General features: G+C 47.2%; 2 long non-coding RNA genes across 5 annotated transcripts; one reads left to right on the top strand and one right to left on the bottom strand.

Annotated features, from left to right (window-relative positions):
• The first annotated feature begins 1107 nt into the window (after window positions 1-1107).
• LOC108176061 (uncharacterized) lies at window positions 1108-24270 on the top strand. Of its 4 annotated transcripts, XR_011384034.1 has the most exons (8): window positions 1108-1735; window positions 1894-1967; window positions 12957-13152; window positions 13259-13395; window positions 19118-19246; window positions 21863-22009; window positions 23305-23491; window positions 23851-24137. It is a non-coding gene; the product is annotated as an uncharacterized lncRNA (long non-coding RNA). The 4 variants fall into 4 exon arrangements; XR_011384031.1 differs by having other exon boundaries at window positions 1108-1967; XR_011384032.1 differs by lacking the exons at window positions 19118-19246; window positions 21863-22009 and having other exon boundaries at window positions 1108-1967; window positions 23851-24270.
• On the bottom strand, window positions 24161-27261 carry LOC138846513 (uncharacterized). Its single transcript, XR_011384036.1, has 2 exons — window positions 25802-27261; window positions 24161-25059 (listed from the first exon to the last, which is right to left on the bottom strand). It is a non-coding gene; the product is annotated as an uncharacterized lncRNA (long non-coding RNA).
• Between the last annotated feature and the right edge of the window lie 267 nt (window positions 27262-27528).

Genomic DNA, 27528 nt, shown 5'->3' with positions numbered 1-27528 from the left:
TAATTATATTGATAAAGTACAGTTAATGGATGTGCATATGAAATTTCTGAAGGCAGAGTTAATACAGACTTGTGAAAAAAATGAGTAACCTGAAGATAGAATAGTTATTTAGGGATGCATTCTCTCCCTCTTTCTTGCTAGCTTGTGACTAGGGTTCTGTTTTGTGTCTAGAATAGATTCACGCTAACCACTTATGTTAGGAAGCAAAAGACTCTTAATTCTTAGTTTAAAAAGGAGGCTGTGGACTTCATACCCTGCGCATGCGTGCTCCAGGAAGAGAAGAGCACGCCCTGAGCCTCCTGTAGTCTGAAAAAGACCCTCGAGGCTGGCGTGGCTCAGCAGGCTAGGCCACCACTTGCGATGCTGACGTCCTGTGTTGGAGTACCTGCTGCACCTGCAAAAGTAGCAGAAGATGGTCCGAGTGCTTGGGCCCCTGCCATCTGTATGGGAGACCCGGATGGATGGAATTCCTGGTTCCTGGCTTTGGTCTGGCTCAGACCTGGCTGTTGCCACCATTTGAAGAGTGAACCAATAGGTGGAAGATCTCTTTCTCTCTCTGCCTCTCCCTCTCCCTCTCTCTGTCCTTCTGACATTCTGCCTTTCAAATAAATAAATCATTGAAAAATTTTGTTATCTCTTAAGGATTATAGCAGTGTTATGTAAAAGCTGTTAGTGCAGGTAAAAGGACTTCCAAAGACCTGTCGTACAAATTACTTTCCCAGTGACAAGCTTTGATATTTCCAGCCATCATATCAGAGTGGGGCCTCTTTAGTGTGGGAGAAATTCAAGTGTCAATTCAAGTGTCAGTCTTTTCTGCTTTTTTTTAAGAATGATTTTTTAAAAAATTATTTATTTGAAAGGCAGAGTTAGAGAGAGGCAGAGAGAGAGAAAAAAAAAAGGTCTTCCATCCACTGGTTCACTCCCCAAATGGCTGCAATGGCTGGAGCGGAGCCGATCCAAAGCCAGGAGCTTCTTTGGGGTCTCTGTGGGTGCAGGGTCCCAAGCACAGGGCCATCTTCCACTGCTTTCCCAGGCCATCGCAGAGAGCTGGATCGGAAGTGGAGCAGCTGGGACTCAAACTGGCACCTTATACAAGATGCTGGCACTGCAGGAGGCGACTTTACCCACTACACCACAGTGTCAGCCCTGTAGAATGATATTCTTAAGGCTGCTTTCTAAATTTTGTGCTTAAAATTATAATAAAGCATGCCAGAGAGATGTGTCCACAAAGAATAGAAACAACGTTCTTCTTTTGTAAAAATGAAATAAAGGGCATGTAATGTTCTTCATATAATAAATTCAATAATAACAGCTAGCTCATGTTATACAATTCTTCTATTAAGTGTTTTCTGTGGGTTTTCTTACTCTTCAAGAGAACCATATGTAGTGAGTGGTGTTCTTAACCCTGTATTAGTGATGAGAAAATCGAGCCTGATCGAGTTCTTCTATTTTCTCTACTTGTCCTGTCTTGGCTGACCTCACCCTCTCCTGGCACCATGAAAAAAGTTCTGGCTTGGGTGATATGGACTGTTTTTCAACATCCAGAGTGTGAGGGTGGAACGAGGAGAATCTGTCAAGGAGAGCCATGGAGCCCAGTGTCAGACGTAGATCAGCCTCCTCCAGGGGGGCCTGGCCGGAACCCTGCAGGCGTCAGCCTCCTCCAGAGGGGCCTGGCCGGAACCCTGCAGGCGTTTGTGATTCTGCCTCCAGGAAGAGGTCTGCCCTGCGTGCAGCTGTGAGCAGCTGGGTTCCGTGGGCTTCGACCCCCCCGCCCCCACTCTTCCCAAATTTTGTCTGCAGGTGGTTGTAGCCTGTAAGGAGGCTGACAGGGAGGGACAAGAAGGTTTATTGGCTTCCGTCATCTGTGGACATCGAAGCCTCCTTTTCTTCCAGCTTGGGTTTCCCAGAGTCTGATAGAACTCCAACAGAGACGGATTGGTTCTCACGTTCCTAAAGGCATGGCTCACGTAAGTCGGTGTTTCTCCTTGACATGCTGGGATTTGTAGGTTACATAAGTATTTTTCATGAATTAGCCTGAAGTGTTCTGCCTAAGACGGCACCATCTAATCACCTACCTCTTGAATTCCTCCTGTTTGGAGGAATGATGCCAAGTACCTGTTTCCTCCTTATGAGACTGTTTTTTTCTAACTGGCGTTCATGCATTCATTGAGTAAATTACGGAGCAGGTACGATGCGGGATGTCTTGCCGGGGGGCTACCATAGGGCAGTGAAGGAGTGAAATGTCCTAGAAAATTGTTTAAGCTCCCCGGGCAGTCTGTGGCTGGGGAGTTAAGAGCCATGGGCTTCATCTGATGGCTTCATTGGACCACACGTCAGACGATTTGGAATTCCCCAGGGACCTGATAAGATGACTGATCACCTTGTTAATAAGATGAGATCTCATGTCAAAGTGCCAGTTTGTGTTCCAGCTGTTCTGCTTCTGATCTAGCTCCCTGCTGATGTGCCTGGGAAAGCAGTGGATCATAGTCCAAGTTTTTGGGCCCTGCCCCCTACATGGGAGACCCTGGATGGAGTTCCAAGTTCCAGGCTTTGGCCATTGTAGCCATTTGGGGAGTGAATCAGGGAATGAATGCTTTCTCTCTTTCCTCTCTCTATTACTGTGCCTTTCAAATAAATAAATAATCTTAAAAAAAAAAAAAAAGCAGGGGCACCAGTTTGAGTCCCCACTAATCCATGTCCGATCCAGCTCTCTGCTATGGCCTGGGAAAGCAGTAGAAGATGGCCCAAGTCCTTGGGCCCCTGCACCCATGTGAAAGACCTGGCTCCTGGCTTCGGATTGGCGCAGCTCCAGCTGTTTCAGCCAACTGGGGAGTGAACCAGCGGATGGAAGACCTCTCTCTCTCTGCCTCTCCTCTCTCTGTGTAACTCTGACTTTCATATAAATAAATAAATCTTTTTTTTAAAAAAAGCAGGAAGAAGTGTTGAGAAAGGGATACCAAATAACAATGTGAAAGTATTTTCTTAGATTGACAGAATTAGACCAAGCTGAGACATTTGGTTCAGTGTATATTTACAAAGATGAAGTAATTCGCCAACTCTTACTCCCATTCTTAAGATGACTTTTAGGCCAGTTATGGAACTCCGTCAGATTCCCAGCTCGGTGGCAGAGACCCAACGACTTGGGCCATCACCTGCTGCCTCCCACAGTGTACATTAGCAAGAAGCTAGAATTGGAAGTGGAGCTGGTACTAGAACTCAGGTGTTCTGATACAGGGTGTGGACATTGCAAAGTGGTGTCTTACCGCTTCGCCAAATATCCATTGTCGCTCCCCCTCTTCGTGGAGGAGCAACACAGGACCCTGCGCTGTTCTTTTGTCTGCTCGGCCCTCCCCGGGTTTGCTGCTGGTTCTTCCCGGGTTGGCTACTATCCCTTCCACCTCCGTGGAAGGGCAGTTCCCCCTGGCCACATTCCCCACTTCCGCAGGGGAGCGGCACACCGCCGGCCGGCTTTCTCGGGGGCTGCACGGGTGTTCCTTCAGCTAGATGTTCCCCATAGATGTTCCTGGTGCATGCCGTCTCTCTCCTCCTTTATAGTCCTCCTCCGCCAATCCCAACTCGGCTGCCCACACGCCGAGTACGCTGCTCTCCTCCAATCAGGAGCAAGTCCTACAGTTTATCAGTTGAACTGGAGGCAGCTGTGCGGAAGCTGTTTACTTCTCTCCCAGCACCATATTGTGGGAGAGCAGATGCATAGAATAAGTCTTAATTTCAGTAACTTAGTCTAGTCTGAGCTGCTCCCCACAATCCATCCCAATTTTTTTACCCACTTTGTTGAGCTATGACTGACATACAAAAAGCTGTACGTATTTAATTAATATAATTTGAAGAGTTTAGGAACCCATGAATCTGATATTTTCCTTCCTTTTTGGCACAAGATATCTGAACTTTACCTGTACCTTCTCTGTCTCACTCTAGACATTGTTTCAAGGATTCCCTCATTCATATTAGTGGATTGACAATGATTGCCCTTTAGCATCCTGATTTAACTTATTTTGTCCAATGATTTTGTTTGTTGCTTGTTATCAGCCAATTCCTTCTGTATATCAATGGGTTATAGTTTTGTGTTGATTGACATGGGTTGGGCCCACTCTTGAAGAATGTATTAATGTGTACTGCTTGTAACAAACTATGCTTGTAATAAACTATCATAGACTACATCATAGACTTAGTAGCTTAAAACCACCCTCAATTGTAGTTCTATAGAGTAGAAGTCCAGTGCAGCATAGCCAAGTCAAGATATCAACTCAGCTGGCATTGTGGCGTACATGTTGAGCTGCTGCTTGTTATACAAGCATCCCATATTGGAGCTTCAAGTCCCAGCTGCTCACTTCTGATTCAATTCCATTAATATGCATAGGAAGGCAGCAGAGAGTGGCCCAATTGCTTGGGACCCTGCTACCCATGTGGGAAACCCAGTTGGAGTCACTGGCTCCTGTCTTTGGCCTGGCCCAGACCTGGCTGTAGCAGCCATTTAGGGAGTGAACCAGTGGATAGAAGATCTGTGTTCCTCCCCTTCTGCCTGTCACTCTGCCTTTCTGATAAGTTAATTAAGTAAATATGTGGAGAAAAAACTGATATCAACCATAGCTCCTGTTCTTTGGGGCTCAGGGTCCTCTTCCGAGCTCACCGGTTACTGGCAGAATTTATCTCTGTCTGGCAGGAGCCATCCTTCTCATGCTGTGACTATCCTGACTTCCTTTCTGCTAAATCTCTCTGACTTCTTGCACCCCCAGCAAGGAAAAAGCTCTGCTTTGAGGGCCCATCTGGAGTGATCCAGTCCCTATCATAAATCAACTGATAAGTATTTCTTTGCCATGTGATACAACATATTCACTGGCTTAGCAAGTGGGCAAAGGGCATGAGAGCCAAAATAATGTCTAGTACAGGGAGTTTGGGAGAAATAAATGAAGAATATATTGCTATTTATATACTGAAAGCCAGTGGGAAAGCAAAGAAATGAAGTAATAGGAACAGAATATAAAGAAATGAATGTTCTTAGACAAAGCCAGCAGCTTACAACATTCTTGGTGCAATGACATTTTACCTTAAACATGTATAGGACGAGAAAGATCTGGTCTGCAAAGAACCCATGCCAAAGGCTTTCTGGGAAATGATACCACCTACACATGGAACCAAAAGATGAGAAAGCTTGTGATACATTCTAGGTGCTGAAAGGGGAAGTGATGTGAATAGGAACCAAGAGAAATGTGGCTTGGCATGAGGCCTGATAGGTAAGCAAGGACCACATTATTTATAAAAAGTTAGATGGATTTTAATTTAAGTACAGAGAGAAATGTGGAGGAGGGGATGGAGGGATGAAATACAGGTTACACAAGTGAAAATTTCATCTGTGTCAGAAGCATTTGTTACAGATGTTAAAAATTTGATGCACAGGTAGACCTGTAGACTAATGGAACAGAATAGAAACCCCAGACATGAATCCACATATCTATATCTACAACAAACTCATCTTTGGCAAACTAGCTAAAATCATTTCCTGTATAAATGATAGTCTCTTCAATAAGTGGTGTTGGGAAAACTGGATTTCCACACGCAGAAGTTTGAAACAAGATCCCTACCTTAAACCACATACAAAATTCAACTCAATGGATCCAGGATCTAAACTTAAGACCTGAAACCATTAAATTACTAGAGGAAGACATAGGTGAACTGCTCTAAGACATTGGCCTAGGCAAAGACTTCTTGGATAAGACTCCAGAAACACAGGCCATGAAAACAAAAATTGACAAATGGGATTCCATCAGGCTAAAAAGCTTCTGCACAGCAAAGGAAACAAATAACAAAGTGAAGAGGCAATTGACAGAATGGGAGAAAATATTTGCAAACTATGCATTCAATAAAGGATTAAAAACATACAGATGACATAAGGAGCTCAAGAAGCCCAACAACAACAAAACAACCTGCTAAGAAATGGGCAAAGGATATGAGCAGGCATTTTTCAAAGGATAAAATGCAGATAGCAACAGACAAGTGAAAAAATGCTCAGGATCACTAGCCATCTAGGAAATGCAAATCAAAACCACAATGAAGTTTCACCTCACCCCAGGTATAATGTCTTACATAGAGAAATTAACAAACAATAAGTGATGGTGAGGATGTAGAGAAAAAGGTACCCTAATACGTTGATGGGAATGCCAGTTAAACGGTATGGAGATTCCTCAGAAAATAAAAATAAATCTTCCATATGACCCAGCTATTTCACTCTTTGGAATATATCCAAAAGAAATGAAATCAGCATATGAAAGAATTGCCTGCACTCTTGTGTTAATAGCAGTTCAACTCACAATAGCTAACATTTGGAATCAACCTAGATGTCCATCAGCTGATGGGCAGACATATCCACCCATACACACACACACGCACACACACACACATATACCTATATACCAAATGTATATATCCATGATGAAATATTACTTAGTATTAAAAAAATGAAATATATCTACAACAGAATGAATACAACTGGAAATCAGTGTGCTAAGTGAAATAAGCCAAACCCAAAAGATAAATATCACAGATTTTTTTCCTATTTGTGATAGTTAATATAATAGTATAAAAATTATGTGGATGTCATATAATTTGGCAATAAGTTATAAATATTGTTTCACTTAATCATACCATGTGAATGACAATATACTCTTCTTTCCCACATTAAAAGAAAGATAGGACTCTTTGGGGTGCTAGTAATGTTTTGTTCTTGGGTGTTGGCTAGGAGTGTGAGCAGAGAACAAAGAACTCATCTGTAAACTTACATGCATTTCTTGGTATGTTTATTATATTTCAGTAAAATGCTTTTTTAAAAAAATAGATGCACAGGAACATTCATTTGCTGTGTATTCTGGTTCAGGGGGTCTGGGGGGTGCTTGAATGTCAATGTTTTAATTAGCTCTTCAAATAAAGTGACACCTGTTTCACTAATAACCAGCCTTAGTTTATATAAACTCTCATTAATCTCTTCATTCCTCCTTTTTTGACTATCACAACTATATTTTAGTATTATGGTATTTTGTCTTTTTTCTTCCATAGGAATCTATTTGTTCTACATAGGAAAACAAAAAAAATTTTAATTTGCTTTCAGATTTGCAATTGAAATGTGAGATAACCAATTATGACGAAATGTCCACTTATAAAAATTGTACATCTTTTGCTCTACAACAGAGTATTCTTAACAGAGAAAGACCATTTGGATACAGGGATGTGGGAAGACTTTTTGTCAAGGCTCAGCATTTGTTCAACATGGCAGAACACATACCCAGGAAAAACAGGAAGAATGTGGGAGGGACTTTAGTAGTGAACATCAATGTGTCATACATCAGAAGTTGTACCTCGGTGAGAAACCATGTAAATGGAAGGCATGTGGGAAGGGCTTTAGTGCTTCTTCATATCTTGTTCAACATCAGAGAACTCACACTGTTAAGAAAAGTATGAATGTAAAGAATGTGGGAAGGCCTCTAGTCAAGGCTCAGCCTGTGTTAAACATGGGAGAAGGCATGCTAGCGAGTAACCACATGAACATAAGGGATGTTGGAAGGCCTTTCTCAGCAGCCATCAACGTATTGTACATCAAGAGTACTCATACTGGTAAGAAGCCACCTGTGTGTAGAAAATGTGGAAAAGCTTTGTAGTAGCTCATACTTTGTTCAACACCAAAGGATCCATATTGGTGAGAAACCCTATGAAGGTAAAGAATGTGGGAAAGCTCTTATAGCCTATGGGAGACTTATTCAGCATCAGAATACTCACACTAGTGGAAACAGTTTGGGTGTAAGGAATGTTCAAAGGCCTTTAGTACCTTTTCATATGGTGTTCAACATGACAGAATTCACTCTGGTGAGAAGCCCTGTGAGTGTGAGGGATGTGGAAAGGCCTTTTCTGTGTCTGGACAACTTACTTACCGAAGTATCCATACTGGTGAGAAGCCATGTGAAGAGAATGTGGAAAAGCTTTTTGTAGTAGCTCATACCCTGTTCAACACCAAAGGATCCATAATGGTGAGAAACCCTATGAATGTGAGGAATGTGGGAAAGCCATTAGCGGTTCTCCATACCTTGTTCAACACAAAAGACTTCGTACTGGCGAGAAACCCTATGAGGGTAAGGAATGTGGCAAGGCCTTCAGCACTGGTGCATAGCTTGTTCAGCATCTGAGAATTCACACTGGAGAGAAACCATATGCAGGAGAGGAATGTGGAAAGACTTTCAGGCGTGGGAATGTGGAGTCTTTCATGTGCGGCTCATTGTTCAGCATCTGAGAACTCATGCTGGTAAGAAAAACTCAAAATGCAAAGATTGTTGGTAGATTTCCAGAGATATTTTCATTTTTCTGATACAGATGCCCCTTGACTTGCAGTGGGATTCTATCAGTATAAAGCCATCATGTGTTGAAAATGTCAGACATTGAAAATGCACTTAATACAACACACATAACCTGCTGAATATCATAACTTAGCCTAGTCTGTCTGAAGCATATTCAGAACATTTATAGTAGGCTACACCTGGGAAAAGTTATCTAACACAAAGTCCATTTTATAATAAAATATTGAATATCTCATGTAATTTACCAAAAAGAGTAAAGTTTACAGTGTGGTTTCTACTGAATACATTATCAGTTCACATAATCAAAAAGCCAAAGAATCAAAACTCAAACCATTGTAAGTTAGGGCCTGTCTGAATTAGAGAATTTATAATGTAATTCAGAAAATAAGGCTTCATTTGTCATTCTTGTGTTTAAAGTATTAGAATAATCATACCAGTGAACTTTTTGGGAAAGATAATAAACATTATTTAATGTTCACAATGTTGAAAGCATGAAGTTTTATACTTAGATATCAACAGGGGACCAGCATAGTTAACAAACAGGAGAGCCAGTGTGCTTACCACTATGGGGTATTGTTTTCAAAATGATGATTAATAGAACTTGCATTCTTTGCTCCGTAATCTTAGTTTCATTATTTTTTCTACCTGTTAGTGAAACTTTGATCGTAAAACCCTACAGATGTAGTTAGTCTAGCAATGCCTCCCTTTGTCCAGTTTAGAACTGTAGGTGAATCTTTCTGATAAAATTTTGTAGAAGGAAAGGAACAGGAGAGGATATTCATGTGGAAATTACCTCTTACACTGAATCAAGTTTTTGAAAGATACTCACTTTTAATGTGTGTGAAAATGTCAACAGCCTGTGATCTACACTGTCCGAAGTTAAATAGAAATTGGAAGTCAGTAATACAGTAGCAAAGCCAACTACTCCTTTAAACATTCCTTTCTTGACTTTTTTCCTATGAACATTTCAACATAGAGGAAAGTGGAAAGGAGAGCAAAATTGCCACCGTCTTTGATAACATTTTACCTGATTCATTTTTATCTCTGTTGCTTTATGAAGAGAGATGTCGCCCTCTGCTCTTGAAAGCACAGCAGTCTCCTTGTGGGGATTCTACCCTCACGACTTCATCTAAACCTAATCATCCCCCAAGTGTCTCACCTTCAAATGGCATCACGTTGAGGATTGGGGCTTCAGCGTATGCATCTGGAGGAGACATACTCAGTCTGTAACATTCTTCCTTCAATAGCATTCTTCCCAAAATTAGCCAAGACTTTCTGGAGAAATGACTACTTCCAGGAATGGACAGAGGTGATTACAGGTGATTGTGGAACAGCTTGGGACAGAGAGCAATGATTCTTTAAAAAAATTAGGATCTTTTCAAAGACACAAAATAGCCAGAGATTCCCATGGGCATGGGTTGTGATGGTCTGAGTATGAAATGCAGGGTCTTAGTCCACCCGTACAGGATGGACTGGGTCCGAGGAAATGTAAGTGAGCCACTCACCTGTTCCCCAGCCTCCTGATCCTGGAGACAATCAGACGCAGCTGGGAGCCAAGTCTAGCAAGAACTCGTTTATTTCACACGTAACAGAGCCTTTTATAGCACAAAACTGCAGAGTCACTGGGGCAGGGCTAAGGACCAACCAATCACTTAAACGGTCATTTTACGGGGCGATTTCTATAGAACCAGCCATATGTCTATACACTTGTTACTAGTTTTGTTACCTCCCCTGATGTTGCATGGCCAATTAGCTTTGGTGGTAAACAACTTTGGATTTCACCCACCTTACTTCCTCTGGGCACCATCTTTGAATTGCTTCATGTAACTAATTTCCCCACATGAAAATTGTGATTTTTTAGTACAGGGCTCAGAAAACTAAAATATAGATTAAAAAAAAAAGACAAAAGCAGACCAGTCAAGAGAAAATCATAGCAATAGTTTGTTTGGGATATTCAAGGAATTTTACTTGTTGTCTTTCCAAAGGACCAAAGATAACATGTGCTTGCAAGAGTGATGAGAAAGCCCAAACTTTAGCAAAAAAAAAAAAAAAAAGGCGAATAGCTAAAACAACACCTGAACACCTGGTGAAGTCTTACCTTCACCACAACCGTGCTTCTGCTCATCCCAAGAATGAATAGACATTAAAAATCAGTTTAATACACAGTCTCTTCGCTGACCTCAACAGGATAAAGCTAGAAAAAAAAAAGAGCAGGCTGGCGCTGCGGCTCACTAGGCTAATCCTCTGCCTGCAGCGCCAGCACCCTAGGCTCTAGTCCTGGTTGAGGTGCTGGGTTCTAGTCCCGGTTGCTCTTCCAATCCAGCTCTCTGCTGTGGCCCAGGAGTGCAGTGGAGGGTGGCCCAGGTCCTTGGGCCCTGCACCTGCATGGGAGACCAGGAGGAAGCACCTGGCTCCTGGCTTTGGATCGGCACAGCACTGGCCGTAGCGGCCATTTGGTGAGTGAAGCAACAGAAGGAAGACCTTTCTCTCTGTCTCTCTGTAACTCTGCCTGTCAGAAAGAAAGAAAGAGAGAAAGAGAGAGAGAGAGAGAGAGAAAGAAAGAGAGAAAGAGAGAAAGAAAGAAAAAAGAAAAGGAAAAGAAAGAAACAAAAAGAAAAAAAGAGCAAAGGGAAAACTAGAAAACTCATAACTTTGTAAAAATTAAATAACATAATCAGTATATCAAAGAAAAACATCACAAAAGAAGCCATAAAATAGAGGTAAAATGAAAATACAACCTACCAAAATGTACGGGATGTGGTCAAAGCAGTCCTAAAAGGCAATTTTACAGATATCAAGCTTGTATTAAGCAAGAAGAAAGACCTCAGATCAGAAATCTCACTCTGGGGCTGTTTGACATGGCAGTTAGGATCATGCTTGGGGCACCCACATCCCGTTTTTGTGCACCTGGGTCGGGTTCCAGCCCCTCTCCTGATTCAACAGTCTGCTAATGCATAGCGCAGGAGGCAGCTGGTGATGGCTCACATACTTGGGGACCTGCCCTCCACGTGGGAGGCCTGGAAGGAGCTCCCAGCTCCCAGCTCTGACCTGACTCAGCTCTGCTTGTTGCGGGTATATGGGGAATAAATCAGCAGACGGGCACTCTTGCTCTTTTTCTCTTTTTCAAATAATTTTTTAAAAAGTTGTATCTAACTTTACAACTTAAAGAACTAGTAAAAGAAAAACAAACTGAAACCCAAAACTAGGGCAGGCATTTAGCTTGGCAGCTAAGATACCATTTGGGCTGCCTGCATCCCATACTGGAGTACCTGATCTGCGTCTCAGTTCCACTTCTGATCCGGCTTCCTGCTAATGCACACCCTGGGAGGCAGCCAGGGATAGTTCAAGTAGTTGAGTCCCTGATATTCACGAGAGAGACATGGATTGAGCTCCCAAATGTTGGTGTTAGCCTGACCCAGGCCTGGCTGTTGCAGTCATTTGAGGAGTGAACAAGTAGATTGAAAATCTCTATCTCTTTTTCAAATAAAATTTTAAAAAAGCCAAAGCTAGTAGGAGGAAGGGAGGAATAAAGACATTAGAGATACCTAGAGAACAGAAAAACAACATAGAGTCAGCAAAACCAAAGTCAGTGGTTCAAAAAGATGAACAACACCGGCGCCGCGGCTCACTAGGCTAATCCTCCGCCTTGCGGCGCCGGCACACCGGGTTCTAGTCCCGGTCGGGGCGCCGGATTCTGTCCCGGTTGCCCCTCTTCCAGGCCAGCTCTCTGCTGTGGCCAGGGAGTGCAGTGGAGGATGGCCCAAGTGCTTGGGCCCTGCACCCCATGGGAGACCAGGAGAAGTACTTGGCTCCTGCCATCGGATCAGCGCGGTGCGCCGGCCGCAGCGTGCCGGCCCCGGCGGCCATTGGAGGGTGAACCAACGGCAAAAGGAAAACCTTTCTCTCTGTCTTTCTCTCTCACTGTCCACTCTGCCTTTCAAAAAAAAAAGATGAACAACTATAACTAAACTTTAGCTATTTTTACCAAGGAAAAAGAGAGAAAAACAAATTACTAAAACAATTAGAAACAAGAGCAGGGACTATTACTGATTTTACAGAAATAAAAACCATTACAAGAGGGGCCAGCATTGTGTTGTAGCAGGTAAAGTCACTGCACCTGGGAAAAGCAGCAGAAGTCGGAGCAACGGCTGAAGGCCTTCCCACATTCACTGCCCCCAAAAGGGCTGTTCGGGGAGAGTTTCCCACAATCATTGCCCTGGGAAGGCCCTTCTCCAGCGTGAACTCTCCGGTGTTTAATCAGGCTGGGGTTGCCGGCAAAGGGTTTCCCAGGAGACTCACACTCACAGCATCCGTCGGGTTTTACTCTGTTATGAACACTCTGGTGTTGAATGAGATGAGTGGCATGGCTAAAACTCTCTGCACATGTAAGATCTTTCGTCTGATTCTCTGATGCCCAGCAGGTGTGAATCTGCGCCCAGAATCACGGCGCTCGTTATGCCCTGTGCAGTGTGCAAATCTCCCCGGCTTCAATGCTCTTGTCCACACCAGGCGTGAAAGTCTCCCATGGCCCCCAAGGCCTTCCCACCCTCCCCACCCTCCCTACGTGTGCAAAGCTTCTCTGATGTGTTCCCTCTGTAGGTTCCCACCGGCCAGGCCTCATCTCCTCCCTTCCAAGGGCTTGTTCACCTGCTGCTGCACCTGCTGCTGCTGTGACAGTTTTACACTGAACTCAGATCTGCTCCCAGATGCTTCAACACACACACGGTTTGTGCCCGGGATATGAGGCCTGATGTGCAGCCAAGTGTGAAATGTCTTTCACACACACGTCACAGGGGTAGGTTTCCTGGGTGGACACAGCTGCCTTGGGATTCCTGTCCTGTGACACTCCTTCTACAGAGACACTTGGCTGAGAAGGTAACTCCTCACCCTCTGATCCACAGTGACGACCTGAAAGCAGAGAAATGCCGGCCAAGTTCACGTAAACTCTGATAACAGCAAACGGCCCCATCGCATGTGCCCACCTGACCCAGGGATGACTTCACGGGATTGTTGGAAACATACGAAACCTTGGGTAATGGTAAGGAGTGGTCCATACGGCAGTGCTGGCCTGGTCGGATCACAAACTGGGAAAGCCCAAGAACACAAGGATGGGGTTCAGTGCTGGGTGGTGAGACAGGATCTCCAGCTCATGTCCCTACCGAGACCTTTAAGCGGGGACTTGCCTACAGCAGGAGTGTCCAGACCCATGAAAATCTTGTTGTAGCCGAGCTCTATACCAGAACTTCTAGGCAACGTGTGCGTCTGATGACACCTGCAGCGTAGGCCGCCGTGGGCAAGTGCCACAACAGAAGCTGTGGAGTCGGCCTGAGGCCACGAGGGTGGAGCACGGGCAGAGATGACCATGGGCAAGGCGTCACGGTGAGAGGGGCACACTTGGCGTTCTCTGGGTGGTCCTGAGCCGGAAGCTGGCCGTTATGAATCACAAGACTCCCACCTTTGTCGGGACAGAAAATGCAGCGACTATCTCAGGCGACGACTACAACTTTCACACGGTCACACACCCTTGCACCATTGGGCTCTTTTGTTTTATTTTATTTCATCTTCTTCAAAAATCAATCCAATTTGTTTTTAATTTCTAATTGACAACATCACGTGAAGGGATCATGTACAACATGGTTTTGCAATACGTGCGGGTTGTGGAATGGCTAAAGCGATCTAGTTCATATACGTCTTATCTCACAGTTACGGTCTTTGTGGTCAGAACACCTACAACCTACTTTCTTGACATGCTCCAAGAACACAGTGTGCTGTTGTTATCTATCGAAAACAGAGTTCTTCAAGTCCTTCACCTGCCTAACTGAAATTCTGGAGACTTTGATCAGCACTTCCTCTCTCCGCCCGCTTCCCACCGCGGCCCCTGCACCTGCCCGGCCACCAGCACCCTGCCCCTGCCCGGCCAGCGTTTGCAGATTCCACCTGTTGTGGACGACAGCCCTTTATCAAATGTCTTTTGCAAATATTTCTTTATGCTCTGAGGCTTGACTTCTTATCCTGTTGACGGTGTCTTTGGCAAAGTGGAAGTTTTTCATTTTAATGGAGTCCAATTTAGTAATCGTTTCTTTCTTGGATCATGCCCTTTGTGTTACTGGTAAAAAGTCCTAACCAAACCCAAGGCCATCTAGATTTTTTCCTGAGCTATCTTCTGGGAGTTTTGTAGATTTGCATTTTACATTTAGGTTTATAATGCACTGAGATAGTATTTTTTAAAAGATTTACTTATTTATTTGAGAGGCAGAGTTACAGACAGAGAGAGGGAGAAAGAGAAAGAGTGCGCACAAGCGATCTTCCATCCACTGGTTCACTCCCCAAATGGCTGAAATAGCTGAAGATGGGCTGACCTGAAGCCAGGAGCCAGGCGCTTCTTCTGGCTCTCCCATGTGGGTGCAGGGGCCCAAGCACTCGGGCCATCCTGTGCTGCTTTCCCAAGTCATTAACAGGGAGCTGGATGGGAAGAGGAGCAGCCAGGACACAAACCCGTGCCTATACGGTATGCTGGTGCTGCAGGCGGGTGGAGGCTTAACCTACTAAGCCACAGCGCCAGGCCCTCAGCTAATTTTTGTGAAGAGTGTAAGGTCTGTGTCCAGAGTATTTTGGTATTTTTTGTCCAGTAACTCCATCATTTCTTGAAAAGATGCTGCTTTTTCCATCAACCTGCCTTTGCTCATTTGTCAAAAATTAGTTGACTGCGGACGCATCCATGAAGGATCAGAGTGTTCTTGTCACTGGGTACAGGGCCGTCTAAGGATGGCAGATTCTCACCATGCACAGCTTCACTCTCCCTGATTCTAGCCACTCTTAGAAAACACTCTGCTATGTTCTGTTTCAAGGCTAAGTCCTTGGCTTCCCCTCTCCCCCATGCAAGCAGCCGGGGCCGAGCAAGCCAGTCAGAGAGAGGCTCATCTCTGCACCTGCAGCCTCTCCCGAGGGCCCAGCTGCAATGCCGTGGCAAGCTTGGCGCCTGGCTGAGCAGTCTGGGACTGTATCAGAGCCACCCACAGATGCGCTGTCCTGCCACATCTTCCGGGAAACCAGCCCCCTTCTCTGCACCGCTAACCCAGACGTCCTCAGCAAGCAGGCGGTCGGTCCTGCTTCAGGCTGCTGATCTGCTGTGGTCCTCGTCTATTAACAGATTAAACTGCCTCGCTCCTTCACCCCCAGACCTTGCCCTCGTTATATTTTTTTCAGATTTATTTATTTTTATTTGAAAATCAGTTACAGAGAGGCAGAGGGGGAGGGGTGATATTCCATTCACTGGTTCACTCCCCAAATGGCCAGGTCATCACCACCATGCGCTCTTGAGTTTGTCCTTGAGTTAGGGGAGGAAGAGAAGTGGCAGAGTTAAGGTTTTGAACCACAGTGGAAAATAATGTGAGGACGAGGAAGCAGAGGACTCCCAGGAGAGGCAAGGTGAGAGGACGAGAAGTAGCGTTTCTCGCAGGAGAGGGGTTTAGACAGCGCGGGGGGACGACCTTGAACCCAGCCTGCCGCTGCCTCCACAGCTCTCCAGCAAGGAACTTCAGGGTCAGCCTCCGGAGTGGGACTGGGACGGCCGCGGGCACTCTGGCTCCACTGTGTTTCTGAGACCGGAAGTCTGAAGGTGTCTCCGCTCGTGAAGGGATGGGGCAGGAAAAGGAAGAGTTTGCGAGCCCCAGGATAAGGGTGGAGCCAAAGGCATCCCGGAAATGAATTCCACCGCAGGGGAAGTGAAGGAGTAACCTCTGCTGAGTCAGCCCGTCCGGTGCTTCCTGCTGCAGTTGAGAAACGACCCACCATCCTGCCTGTAGTGAGCCGCTCCGACGCCTTTGAGAAAGATGGGAAAATACTCCTCATCTCCAGGGACTGGGGATTGATGCAGCAATGGATCGGTACAAATAAACCTACTAAAGCAATGTGTGTGTGTCGGGGACAGGAGGCAGAAGCTGGCCAAGATGCCTGGAGCCCTTGGTGGAGTGCCTGGGCGCCACGCCCTCCTCTGACTCCTGTGGCTCCAGCTTCCCATCAACGCAGAACTGGAAGGCAGCAGAGAAGGCTCAAGTGGCGGTGTTCCTGCCACCCGTGTGAGAGGCCTGAATTGAATTCCTGGCTCCCAGCTTCAGCCCCAGACTAGCCGCAGCCATTGTCAGCATCTGAGAAGTGAACCAGCAGATGGGTGGTATCTGTCCATCTATCCATCATCTACCAATCTATCCATCTATCTACCTATCCATCTATCTACCTATCCATCCATCTATCTACCTATCATCTATCCAAGGCCCCTTTTGTCGGAGACCACACATTGCCTCCAGTTTTGAAGAGCGTTGTGCCGGTTGAGGGAGAAGCATCTTTGAAATCACTGCTTCCCAAATGTGTCCTGTGCCCATCTCCCTTGACCCCAAAGTGTGTCAGGAATGGGAACAAATCTGTCCCAAGCATGAGGACTTTCAGTGACCTGGGGGGCCGTGAGAGGCCAGGGAAGCTTGGGTGACTTCCCAGAGCCGTCAGAGAGAGCACGGATGGGTGGGTGAGGGAAGCGGCTGGGGCTTCGCAGGTTAGTCCTTTGCCCGAGTGTTAATACCTAAACTGGAAATGAAATCCCCGCCCTGTAGACTGAAAGACAGGGAAGCATAACCAAGAAAAGCTATGTTGGGTATTGCGGGGTTTGAGATGCATGAAAAGGGTTTTGAAAGGATGAATTGTATGGTGAATGACCTAACCCCCCATGGTGATCGTTTGTGTACCCCGTAGAATATAGTGGGTAGCGGGAGGTGAATCCCGGAGTTGGGGAAGCAGGCACAGGTCCCTCAGGGGAAGTCATTGGTGCTCCTGTAGTTATTGTTTTTAATTCCTTCCAAGCCAGACACATGAGACCAGACCTCATCCCACTCCCTGGGATGCCCACATGCCGTGTCATAATGCCTGGTTCAAGTGCTGGCTACTCCACTTCTGATTTAGCTCCCTACTGATGCACCTGGATGCAGCAGATCATGTGGGAGACCTGGCTGGAGTCCCAAGATCCTAGCTTCAGACTGGCCCAGACCCAGCTGTTGTGGGCCTTTAGGGAGGGAACCAGTGGATAGAAGATCTCTCTCTCCCTTTCAAATAAAATAAATCATTTTTTTTAAAGTGGACATTCTTTGGGGATGATGCTGTGGAAGATGGCTCAAGTCCTTGGGCCCCTGCACCCAGGTGGGAGACCAGGAAGAAGCTCCTGGCTCCTGGCTTTGGACTGGCCCAGCCCCAGCCTTCACGGCCATTTGAGGATTGAACCAGTAGATGAAGACCTCTCTCTCTCTGTTTCTCTGTCTCTCTCTCTCTCCCTATTTCTGTAACTCCGCCTTTCAAATAATTACGTAAATCTTAAACTAACTAAACAGATGTTGTCACCTTCAGAGCCGTCACTGTTAAAGCTGTCTGTTCCATTCTGGCTGATGCCTCAATTTTTGGTTTCAAGGTGAGGGGACACAGCTCAGTCCCAGTTGCCATCCATAGATCGGATTATTTTTGCACATCCATGGCACAGCTGGTCAGTCACTATCTAGCCGAAACCAGCTCAGGCCAGCTTGGTGGTGAAACCTCTGAAAACAACTTAAACAGTGGTTTACAGGTGGGCATTTTGCATAGCAATCAAGACACCCAGCTCCACTTCTGATTCCAGCCAATTCCAACTTCCCGCTAATGAACTCTGTGAGACAGCAGGGCCTGGTGAGCAGCTGGGTCTGTTCCACCCCCTTGAACGACCCAGGTCAGTTTCAGGCTCCTGGCTTGGCCCAGCCCTTGCATCTGGGGGGTAAGCCAGCCAACACATGGAAGATTTCGCTTTCTGTCTATCCCGGTCTCTCTGTCTTTCAAAATAAAATGAAAATAAATTAAAAAAAATTAATGTGAGATTTTATTTAAAAAGACAATTGCAGGGGCTGGTGCTGTGGCACAGCAGGTAAACCGCTGCCTGCAGTGCTGGCATTCCATATGGGTGCTGGTTCATGGCCCCGGCTGCTCCTCTTCCGATCTAGCTCTCTGCTGTGGCCTGAGAAAACGGTAGAAAATGACCCAAGTCCTTGGGCCCCTGCACCCACGTGGAGACCTGGAAGGAGCTCCTGGATCCTGGCTTTCAACCAGCCCAGCTCTGGCCATTGTGGCTAGTTAGGGAGTGAACCAGTGGATGGAAGACTTCTCTCTTTCTGCCTCTGCCTCTCTGTAACTCTGCCTTTCAAATAAATAAATAAATAATTGTTAAAAGATTTTATTTATTTATTTATTTGAGAGGTAGAGTTACAGACAGTGAGAGGGAGAGACAGAGAGAAAGGTCTTCCTTCTGTTGGTTCACTCCCCAAATGGCTGTTATGGCCAGCACTGGGCTGGTTGAAAGCCAGGAGCCAGGAGCTTCTTCCAGGTCTCCACGTGGGTGCAGGGGCCCAAGCACTTGGGCCATCTTCTACTGCTTTCCCAGGCCACAGCAGAGAGCTGGATTGGAAGAGGAGCGGCCGAGACTAGAACTGGTGCCCATATGGGATGCCGGTGCCATAGGCAGAGGATTAACCCACTGTGCCACGGTGCCGGCCCCTAAATAAATCTTAAAAAAAAAAAGGCAATTTCAGTAGACAGGACATTCAAGTCATAAGATCTAGAAGCATCTGAAAAGGCTGGGGGTGGGGTGGAAGGCATTTCTCTTCCCGAGAGGAATAAATAAGGCCAGAAAGAACTGCTTTCGGGGTGGGGTGAGCAGGTGCGATCATCTGCACAGGAAGTGTTTTTCTTTGCAGTCCACTGCTCCTCAGAAGGGAACGTTGCCAAGGCTGTTCTGCATTCTGCATTGCTGAAGCTCAAGGATGCATTCAAGTTCAAGGGCCTGGAGGGAGGAGAGAAGCCTGAATAAACTTTGGTCAAATCATGTTAGCTCATTTTTTGGGGTTATATTCTTTTCTGTTAATTTGTAGATTCATATCATTATTTGGATTTCATTTATGGGTGGTTTATTTTGTGAGACCTTTGATATATGGGGAAAATATTCATAATACTACTAAGCATTAATTTCTTAATTAATTGTAATTTCCCACCAAATGTTGAAACTGTTGATTGTTTTCCCCTCATTGTTGGGGATGAAAGGTTTGACGTTCGTTGTACCAACGTGCTTTTGTAACTGACACTCTCCCTTCTCTTACCCTGAAATCTCTCTCTCTCTCTTTTAAAGATTTGTTTTATTTATTTGAAAGACAGAGTTACAGAGAGAGGTAGAGAGAGAGAGAGAGAGAGGTCTTCCATCTGCTGGTTCACTCCCCAGATGGTCGCAATGGCCAGAGCTGTGCGGAACCGAAGCCAAGAGCCAGGAGCTTCCTCTGGGTCTCCCACGTGGGTACAGGGGTCCAAGGACCTGGCTCATCTTATACTGCTTTCCCAGACCACAGCAGAGAGCTGGATCGGAAGAGGAGCAGCCGGGAGTAGAACCGGTGCACATATGGGATGCCAGCGCCTCAGGCCAGGGCTTTAACCCGCTGTGCCGCAGCACTGGCCCCGAAATCTCCTAAGCACTGCCCTTTAGACTTGTCCAATCTACAATTTTACCGTCAGAGAGTTGAGTGGTTGACAGTTCAGTTATCATTATTATATTCAGCAGATTTTACAGTCTGAAACTTAGATCCTTGTTCACCATAGAATATATCTTCTGACAGTGTGGAAGACCTTTCTGTTTCTCTCTCTCACTGTCCACTCTGCCTGTCAAAAAAAAAAAAAAAAAAAAAAAGAGAAAATATCTTCTGAAAAATGTTCTCTTCTTTGGCTTTTCTTTCTTCTTGGATCTCTATAATTAGATAAATTCTCAGATCTTTTTTTACAAAAGTGACCCCTCTTTCCCACCAGAAAAGACAGGAATTGATGTTGTCCAGTTTATTCTTCTAATATGTGAAAAGTCTTATTTACTTTTGATTTTTAAAAATTTTTAAGGTTTATTTATTTATTTGAAAGACAGAGTTAGCGAGAGGCAGAGTTGGAGAGAGAAAGAGAGTGGTCTTCCATCCGCTGGTTCACTCTCCAAATGACCACAACGGCTGGAGCTGCACTGATCTGAAGCCAGGAGCCAGGAGCATCTTCCAGGTCTCCCACAGGGGTGCAGGGACCCAACGGCTTGGGCCATCGTCTGCTGCTTTCCCAGGCCATAGCAGAGAGCTGGATTGGAAGTGGAGCAGCCAGGACTAGAACTGGTGCCCATATGGGATGCCAGCACTGCAAGTGGTGGCTTTACACACCTACAGCGCCTGCCTCTTTTTAATTTTTTTAAGATTTATTTATTTATTTGAAACTTTGATTCTTAGCATGGCTCAGAATTTTACAAGGCCGGCGCCGCGGCTCACTAGGCTATTCCTCCGCCTGCGGCACCGGCACACCAGGTTCTAGTCCTGGTCGGGGTGCTGGATTCTGTCCCGGTTGCCCCTCTTCCAGGCCAGCTCTCTGCTGTGGCCAGGGAGTGCAGTGGAGCATGGCCCAAGTGCTTGGGCCCTGCACCCCATGGGAGACCAGATAAGTACCTGGCTCCTGGCTCCATGGCGGCCATTGGAGGGTGAGCCAACGGCAAAAGGAAAACCTTTCTCTCTGTCTCTCTCTCTCTCTCTCACTGTCCACTCTGCCTGTCAAAAAAATAAAAAACAATAATAAAAAAAATTTTACAATATTTCTAAATCCAATCTTTAAAAATGGGACACCATTTTTACCATGTTAAATTTCTATTATTTTATTATTCACCTATTAATATAAATGTCACTTTTTCATAATTCTTTCATTCCCATGGCTTTGTTTCTTTGAATTTCATATTCACATGCAACTCAATTTCACTTTTTCAATCATTATCACTTCATAATATATTATGCTAGGAAAGATAAGGGTTTTCTTCATGATTCATTCTTTTCAAAGTATTATGATCTCCATCTCAAATATTTAATTACTATTTCCATTAAATGTAGAAGTTCCCTTTCAAGTATCAAAACACAGCTCCCATGTGGATGTCTAGCCTAGGGTCAGCACACCCACGTCCCACATCGGAGTACCCAATTCCAGTCCCTGGCTCTGGATCCCGACGCTGGCTTCCTACCAACACAGATCCTGGAAGGTGCTTGTAATGGCTAAAGTAACTGGGCTCCTGACCCCACACCAGAGAGCTGGAACCAGCACCACTTTGGCCATGTTGAACATTTCTTTTGGGGCCGGCGCCGTGGCTCAATAGGCTAATCCTCCATCTGCGGCGCCGGCACACCGGGTTCTAGTCCCGGTCGGGTCGCTGGATTCTGTCCCGGTTGCCCCTCTTCCAGTCCAGCTCTTTGCTGTCACCCGGGCTTTGGATCGTCATGGTGTGCTAGCCACAACGCGGTGGCCACTGTGGGATGAACCAACGGAAAAGGAAGACTTTCTCTCTGTGTCTCTCTCTCACTGCTCTCTCTGCATTTTCTTTCTCTTTTTGGTCTACCTCTATATTTTATAGAACCCAGACTAAAGTCCACGTGTGTTTGTGTCTTGTCTAGTTTTCAACACGTTTGCATGTCCCCTACGTTAACGCACCCAGGAGATGAAGACCTGTGTCTCCAGAGTCAGGCTCAAGTTCCACTTCTGGTTTAGCTGCCTACTCGCTTGTCTTGGACTCCAAACGCCTCATGACACACAGCCTTGCTGTGAGCTTTAATGAGAAAATAAGACAACCTAGTAACAAGTACCCAAGGTGTCTGTTTTATGGTGGGAGCTTTTCTTGTGCCGTTCCTTTTTTTACCACTGGACACAGGGCCATCCATGCCACGAAAGCTGGGCAAAGCAGAGAGCCAGTTCTAGACCTCTGGCTGTGAGGGTCTGGTTCCCTGAAACCACTCGTGGTACCAAGAACCGTCTCCCAGCTGCGGCTCAGTCAGGGACATGGAGCCACTGTGGTGTTCCAAGACAAGTGCTTTACTTAGGAGTTTGACTCCTAACTTCGGGAGTTTGACTGCAAAAAAAAAAAAAAAAAATCTGAAGATTTGGGTTCTGCTTTCAGACTCATCATTCACTTGGCCCTCTAAGCTTTCGGCTCCTCCTACTCCAGACACAGATGGTTGCAGCTTCCCCCGGGGCTGCTGGGAGCATTCATTGGAATGTATATGCCAGAGAACAGCTTGTAAATTCTAAAGTGCTAGAGAAAGTTTACTATTACTGTTAGACCCTCGGAGTGAGGATGCTAACACATCGAGAGGCACACCCCAAAGACTCAGAGTCCAGATGCAAAAGCAAGAGGATTTATTCGGCGTCTGCGCTGACGGGCCTCCTGAACTCGGGAGTCCAGAGAGCGCACCCAGCACAGAGCCACACGGTTTATATACCCGCAGCGACCAATCCGTGAGCTGATCATGTGAAAGGCATGCGCCTTCTGTCCAATCAGTGAGCTGATCATGTGAAAGGCATGTGCCTTCTGTCCAATCAGTGAGCTGATCATGTGAAAGGCATGTGTCCTCTATCCAATCAGTGAGCTGATCATGTGAAAGGCATGAGTCCTCCATCCAATCAGTGAGCTGATCATGTGAAGGGCATGCGTCCTCTATCCAGTCAGCTACGGGATCACATGGGAGGCATGCCCCTCATCGCCATTTTGTTGTTTACTTCTTCAGCAGTTCCTTTCCCTGCCAGCGCCATCTTATTCACCCTGAGTGGGGACGACGTCTCGCTCCCTTTGTTCCCCTTGTGGGAGAGCAGGTCCCGCTTCCCACACCGTTATCTGAGTATTAGGAGGCATACAAAATAGGTTAGGTCTTAGCACAGCCAGGCGCAAGTGTCTCAGCTAGCTAAGCATAGGGTCCCTTATTTTTATAGCTGCACCTAATTTTAGCTTTGGGGAAAAAGTTTAGGGCTATAATTTTTAAACTTTAATTTTATTTGGGGCAAAGGTGACTTCTTATTTTTAATAGCGTTAGCTTAAGTCACTCCATCTTGGTTTGATTTTAAGGTTCTTCATTACCAGTTCCTATGAGACTCTCAGATTAAAAGGTCGATGTCCAGATATCCCCCAAACAAACAAGACGCTGCTTCAACTTCTGGGCAGACGCAGCAGGCTCGTTAAAGATAACCAAGACCCAGAGGAAGTCGTGTCCTACTGGAGACGCAGCTGCGAGACAGCAGGCGGCTGGACAGTGGTAAGAGGAAAACAGACGGGTACCTGGGGACGAGGCAAGGGCTACTGGGCCAGGCGCGCGGCGCCGAGGCGAGACGCAGCTCGGGGTGCCTCCGTCTTCCATCAGAGGGCCCAGGTTTCAGTCCCAGCTCCACCTTCTAACGTGCACCCTGGGAGACAGGAGGGGACGGCTTGAGTGGATGGGATCCGGCACCCATGGGGGAGGCCCAGATCGGGTTCCTGGTCCCCAACTTCGCGGGTCCGGTCCTAGCTGGCCAGTGCAGGCATCTGGGGAGTATCAGCAATGGGAGTGTCTCCTCTCTCGCGCTCTGTCTTGACTTTTATTCCCTCCTGGTGAGCGAGCTCTTTCTCTGTGCACAGGGCTAATCAATCATCCTAAGCCAGGTTCCACCTGTCCCTCGTTGCCAGCTTGGATCCCACCCCACGCCCACGCCGGGAGGGGAATTGTTCCCCGTCAGAACTCAGTGTCAAACGCCTTTCAGCCACGTTTGAGGAGCGAAGAGGTTTTAGAACGCGCAGTCCTGGGGCTAACTTTGCCACTGTTAAACTTAGCCATCTCTGCTCCCTAGGCCGGAGTCACTATCCCAAAGAGTCAGACCGGCGTTGTCTTTTTGGGAATTGTACTTCTGTAGAATTCTGACAGGCAATGGGCACAAAGCTCAAAAAAGGGGGGGGAGAGATATATTTATATGTATATACACACACACACGCGTGTGTGTATGTGTGTATAATAAAAGTGATAAGAACATCCAAGGTAGCAAGCCGAAAAGCAATAAACAAAGTCATACTCTAAAGGCACGTGATGTGTAGTTTGTTGACTGATTATTTGTATTAAACATAATAATAAAATCTGCTTTTTTTAAGATTTATTTATTTGAAAGTCAGAGTTACACAGAGAGAGAAGGAGAGGCAGAGAGAGAGAGAGATCTTCCACCCACTGGTTCACTCCCCAATTGGCCACAACGCCCAGAGCTGGGCCGGTCCAAAGCCAGGAGCCAGGAGCTTCTTCCAGGTCTCCCACACAGGTGCAGGGGCTCGAGGCGTGGGCCATCTTCTACTGCTTTCACAGGCCATAGCAGAGAGTTGGATTGGAAGTGGAGCAGCCGGGACTTGAGCCAGCACCCATATGGGATGCCGGCACCGCAGGAGGTGGCTTTACCTGCTAGGCCACAGTACTGGCCCCAAGCTGCTTTACATATAATATCCTATTTAGAAAACTCTAACTTAAAAAGCCCATTGAAGGCAGAGGTAGATTTATTTTTAAAGATTTATGTCTTCATTTGAAAGGAAAAGTTACACAAACAGAGGGAGAGAGAGAGGTCTTCCATCCCCTGGTTCACTCCTCAAATGGCCACAGAAGCTGAGGCTGAGCCAGGCTGGAGCCAGGAGCGTGGGACTTCGTCCAGATCTCCCACACGGGTGCAGGGGCCCAAGCACGTGGGCCAACTTCCGCTGCACACAAATGTATCGAGCCAATGTTCTGGAAGTTTCCTCTGTCTGGGACTCAGCAGCCCAGTCTTCCTTGCGCGATGTTTGGATTAAGTTGACACGGTTTGCAGTGAAAATGTCCTGGGTGGAGACAAAAAGAACAGAGGCGAATTGAAGACAGCCGTTGTGGGGGAGACCTGGATTGTCACAAAATGTGGAAGCAGCGGGAGCGGGGGCAGGGAGACCAGGCAGGGCGAGACACCTGGGCTCCTCCCGGCAAAGCTGGGCCAGACCTCTGCAGATTTCCAAAGTCAAGGAGCGTGACTGGCCCCCCGACAGGGGATGGGGCCGGAGCTGGCAGAAGCAGCGCAAACGAGAGAAAGTTCCTGGCCTGGAGGGAAACGGCTCTTCCTGCCCCGGGAAAAGCAGGTGCATCCTGAGGAAGTCACAGGTTTTTACAAAACCGGGGCTCAGCCTGGCGGGTGGGGGTGGGGGTGGGGGTGTGTGTGGCAGGGATCTGTGACACTGGGGGGTGGAGAGCGCGGTGCAGCTTTTCCGGATCCCGCTGGGACCTGACTCGGGAGGTGACAGGTGGGTGCCCAGCCGGGTCCTGTCTGAATCTGGAAAAGCCGCGGGGAGCCCTTCTGTGTGGCTGCTTGTGTTTGCTCACAGCGTGTGGCCTGAGTTCCGGGATGAGCCTGGAGAGAGGGAGAGGGAGAGGGAGAGGGAGAGAGAGAGAGAGAGAGAGAGAGAGAGAATGAATGTCCTCCTTTTGGGGCCTGCGTTGTGGTGCAGCGGATTAAGCCGCCACCCGTGACGCCGGGCATCCTCTATGGGTGCTGGTTCAAGCCCCAGCTGATCCGCGTCCCATCCAGCTCCCTACCAGGAATCGTGGCATAGCAGGTGCCCTCCGTAGGAGTAGCTTTAAACACCGGTCCCTTGTGAGCTCAGGCTGCGGGTGAAGGGCCAGGCAGGCGGGCCTGGGCTCTGCTCAGGTCTGTACAAGGTGCCCACCAGCTGGGCTCCAGGGAGAAGACTGCAAACCTCTGGATATCACCCCAGGGTACTTTGGGAAGCTCATGGCAAATGGAATCCAAAGACATCCATGACAAAAGTTCATGTGAAATGCATGTCATGAAAAAACCAGGCCTGGATTTCAATTTTTTTTTTTTTTTTTTTTTTTTTTTTTTTGCCGCTACAAAAACTCATTTCTTAATGCCGTGTTTTCCTCGAACTTTTTGAAGTCCTCAGGGTCTTGGTAGAGAGGGCTTCTGAGGTCAGCTCTTGTGCTCCGCTACGCACTGCTAGGAGGGTTCCGACCAGCAGAGGGCGCAAGGGCCACAGTCCGGGCGCAGAGCGGCCAAGGCCGTGTCCAGCCTTCCGTGCCCCAGCACCGCTGGGCGCCGGCCGCAGAGCAGCTCCCTCGCCGCCGCCATCGACGGAGAGTCGGCCTTCGGCGCTGGGCTTGTAAAACGTAGACAAAGGAGAGGCAGACCTGCTGGAACGCAGGAGAGCTCTGGGGACTCCAGGCTTTGGGGGAGGCAGGGCAGCAGTTAAGCCGTCATCCCATACTGGAGCTCCAGTTCAAGCCCCAGCAGCTCTGCCTCTGACCAGCTCCCAGCGCACCCACCGCGGAAGGCGACGGAAGATGGCCCAAGTGCTTGGCCCCCTGCCACCCACGTGGGAGACCCAGATGGAGTTCCTGGCTCCCGGCTTCTGCCTGACCCAACCGTTGTGGCCGTTTGGGGGAGTGAACCAGAGGAGGGAAGATCTCTTTCTCTTTTCCTCGCTGACCCTCTGCCTTTCGAATAAATACAATATAAACATTTGAAAACCAATGAAGAAATTGGATGGAAAGCAGAGGGGCTGAGATGTCGGGGGGACTTGCAGCGTCGGAACAAGAAGCCACTTCCCTGCACGGTGGCAATAGGCAGCGGGGACAGCTCTTCCCCCGGGTTGGGGTCTGTTTCTGCGGTCTCGTCTGTCTGCCGCCTGCTGCCGTCTCCAACCCACGCTGAGGTTTTGCATTGCAGGTCTGGGAGCCCGGTGCCTTCCCAGCAGAGGTCGGTTGCCTTACTTGATTTCTCATTTGTGAAAGCAGATTCGCTAGAAGTAAGCGCTCCGCCCGGGCCAGCAGCAGCAGTGCCCATCTCGGGCCTCGTGAGTTGCTGGAAGGCGCGGCAGCTCTGGCACTTCACGCAAACATCTGCGGAGTGAATGGAAGGATGACACGTGAAGAAAAGGGGTTTGCAAAGTTAGATCTGAGAGCGGAAGAACAGGCGGGCGTGCGGGTGCTGTGATGGGCGTGGCTCCCTCCTCTGACCCGAGAGCCGCACAGAGAGAGGCACCGTGAGCACCGGGAGAGAGCTGCTGTGGTCCTGTCAAACAACGGCCAGCCCGCCTGCACCCCAGCCCGCTTCCTGCTCCTCTCTAGGGTACGACCCTCCTCGGGTTGCTCCCAAGCAGATTCAACAAACTGAAGATGGAAAATATTTGCAAAAAAAAAAGGAAACAATTGTGTGAGTACTGAACATGTACAGACTTTGTTCCTTGTCATCATTCCCTAAACAATCCAGTGTGACAACCGTTTAGACCCCATTGACATTAACT

The sequence above is a fragment of the Oryctolagus cuniculus genome, chromosome 18, assembly GCF_964237555.1.
Source record: "Oryctolagus cuniculus chromosome 18, mOryCun1.1, whole genome shotgun sequence".
Lineage (NCBI taxonomy): Eukaryota > Metazoa > Chordata > Mammalia > Lagomorpha > Leporidae > Oryctolagus > Oryctolagus cuniculus.
This window is presented reverse-complemented; position numbering and strand designations above follow the sequence as displayed.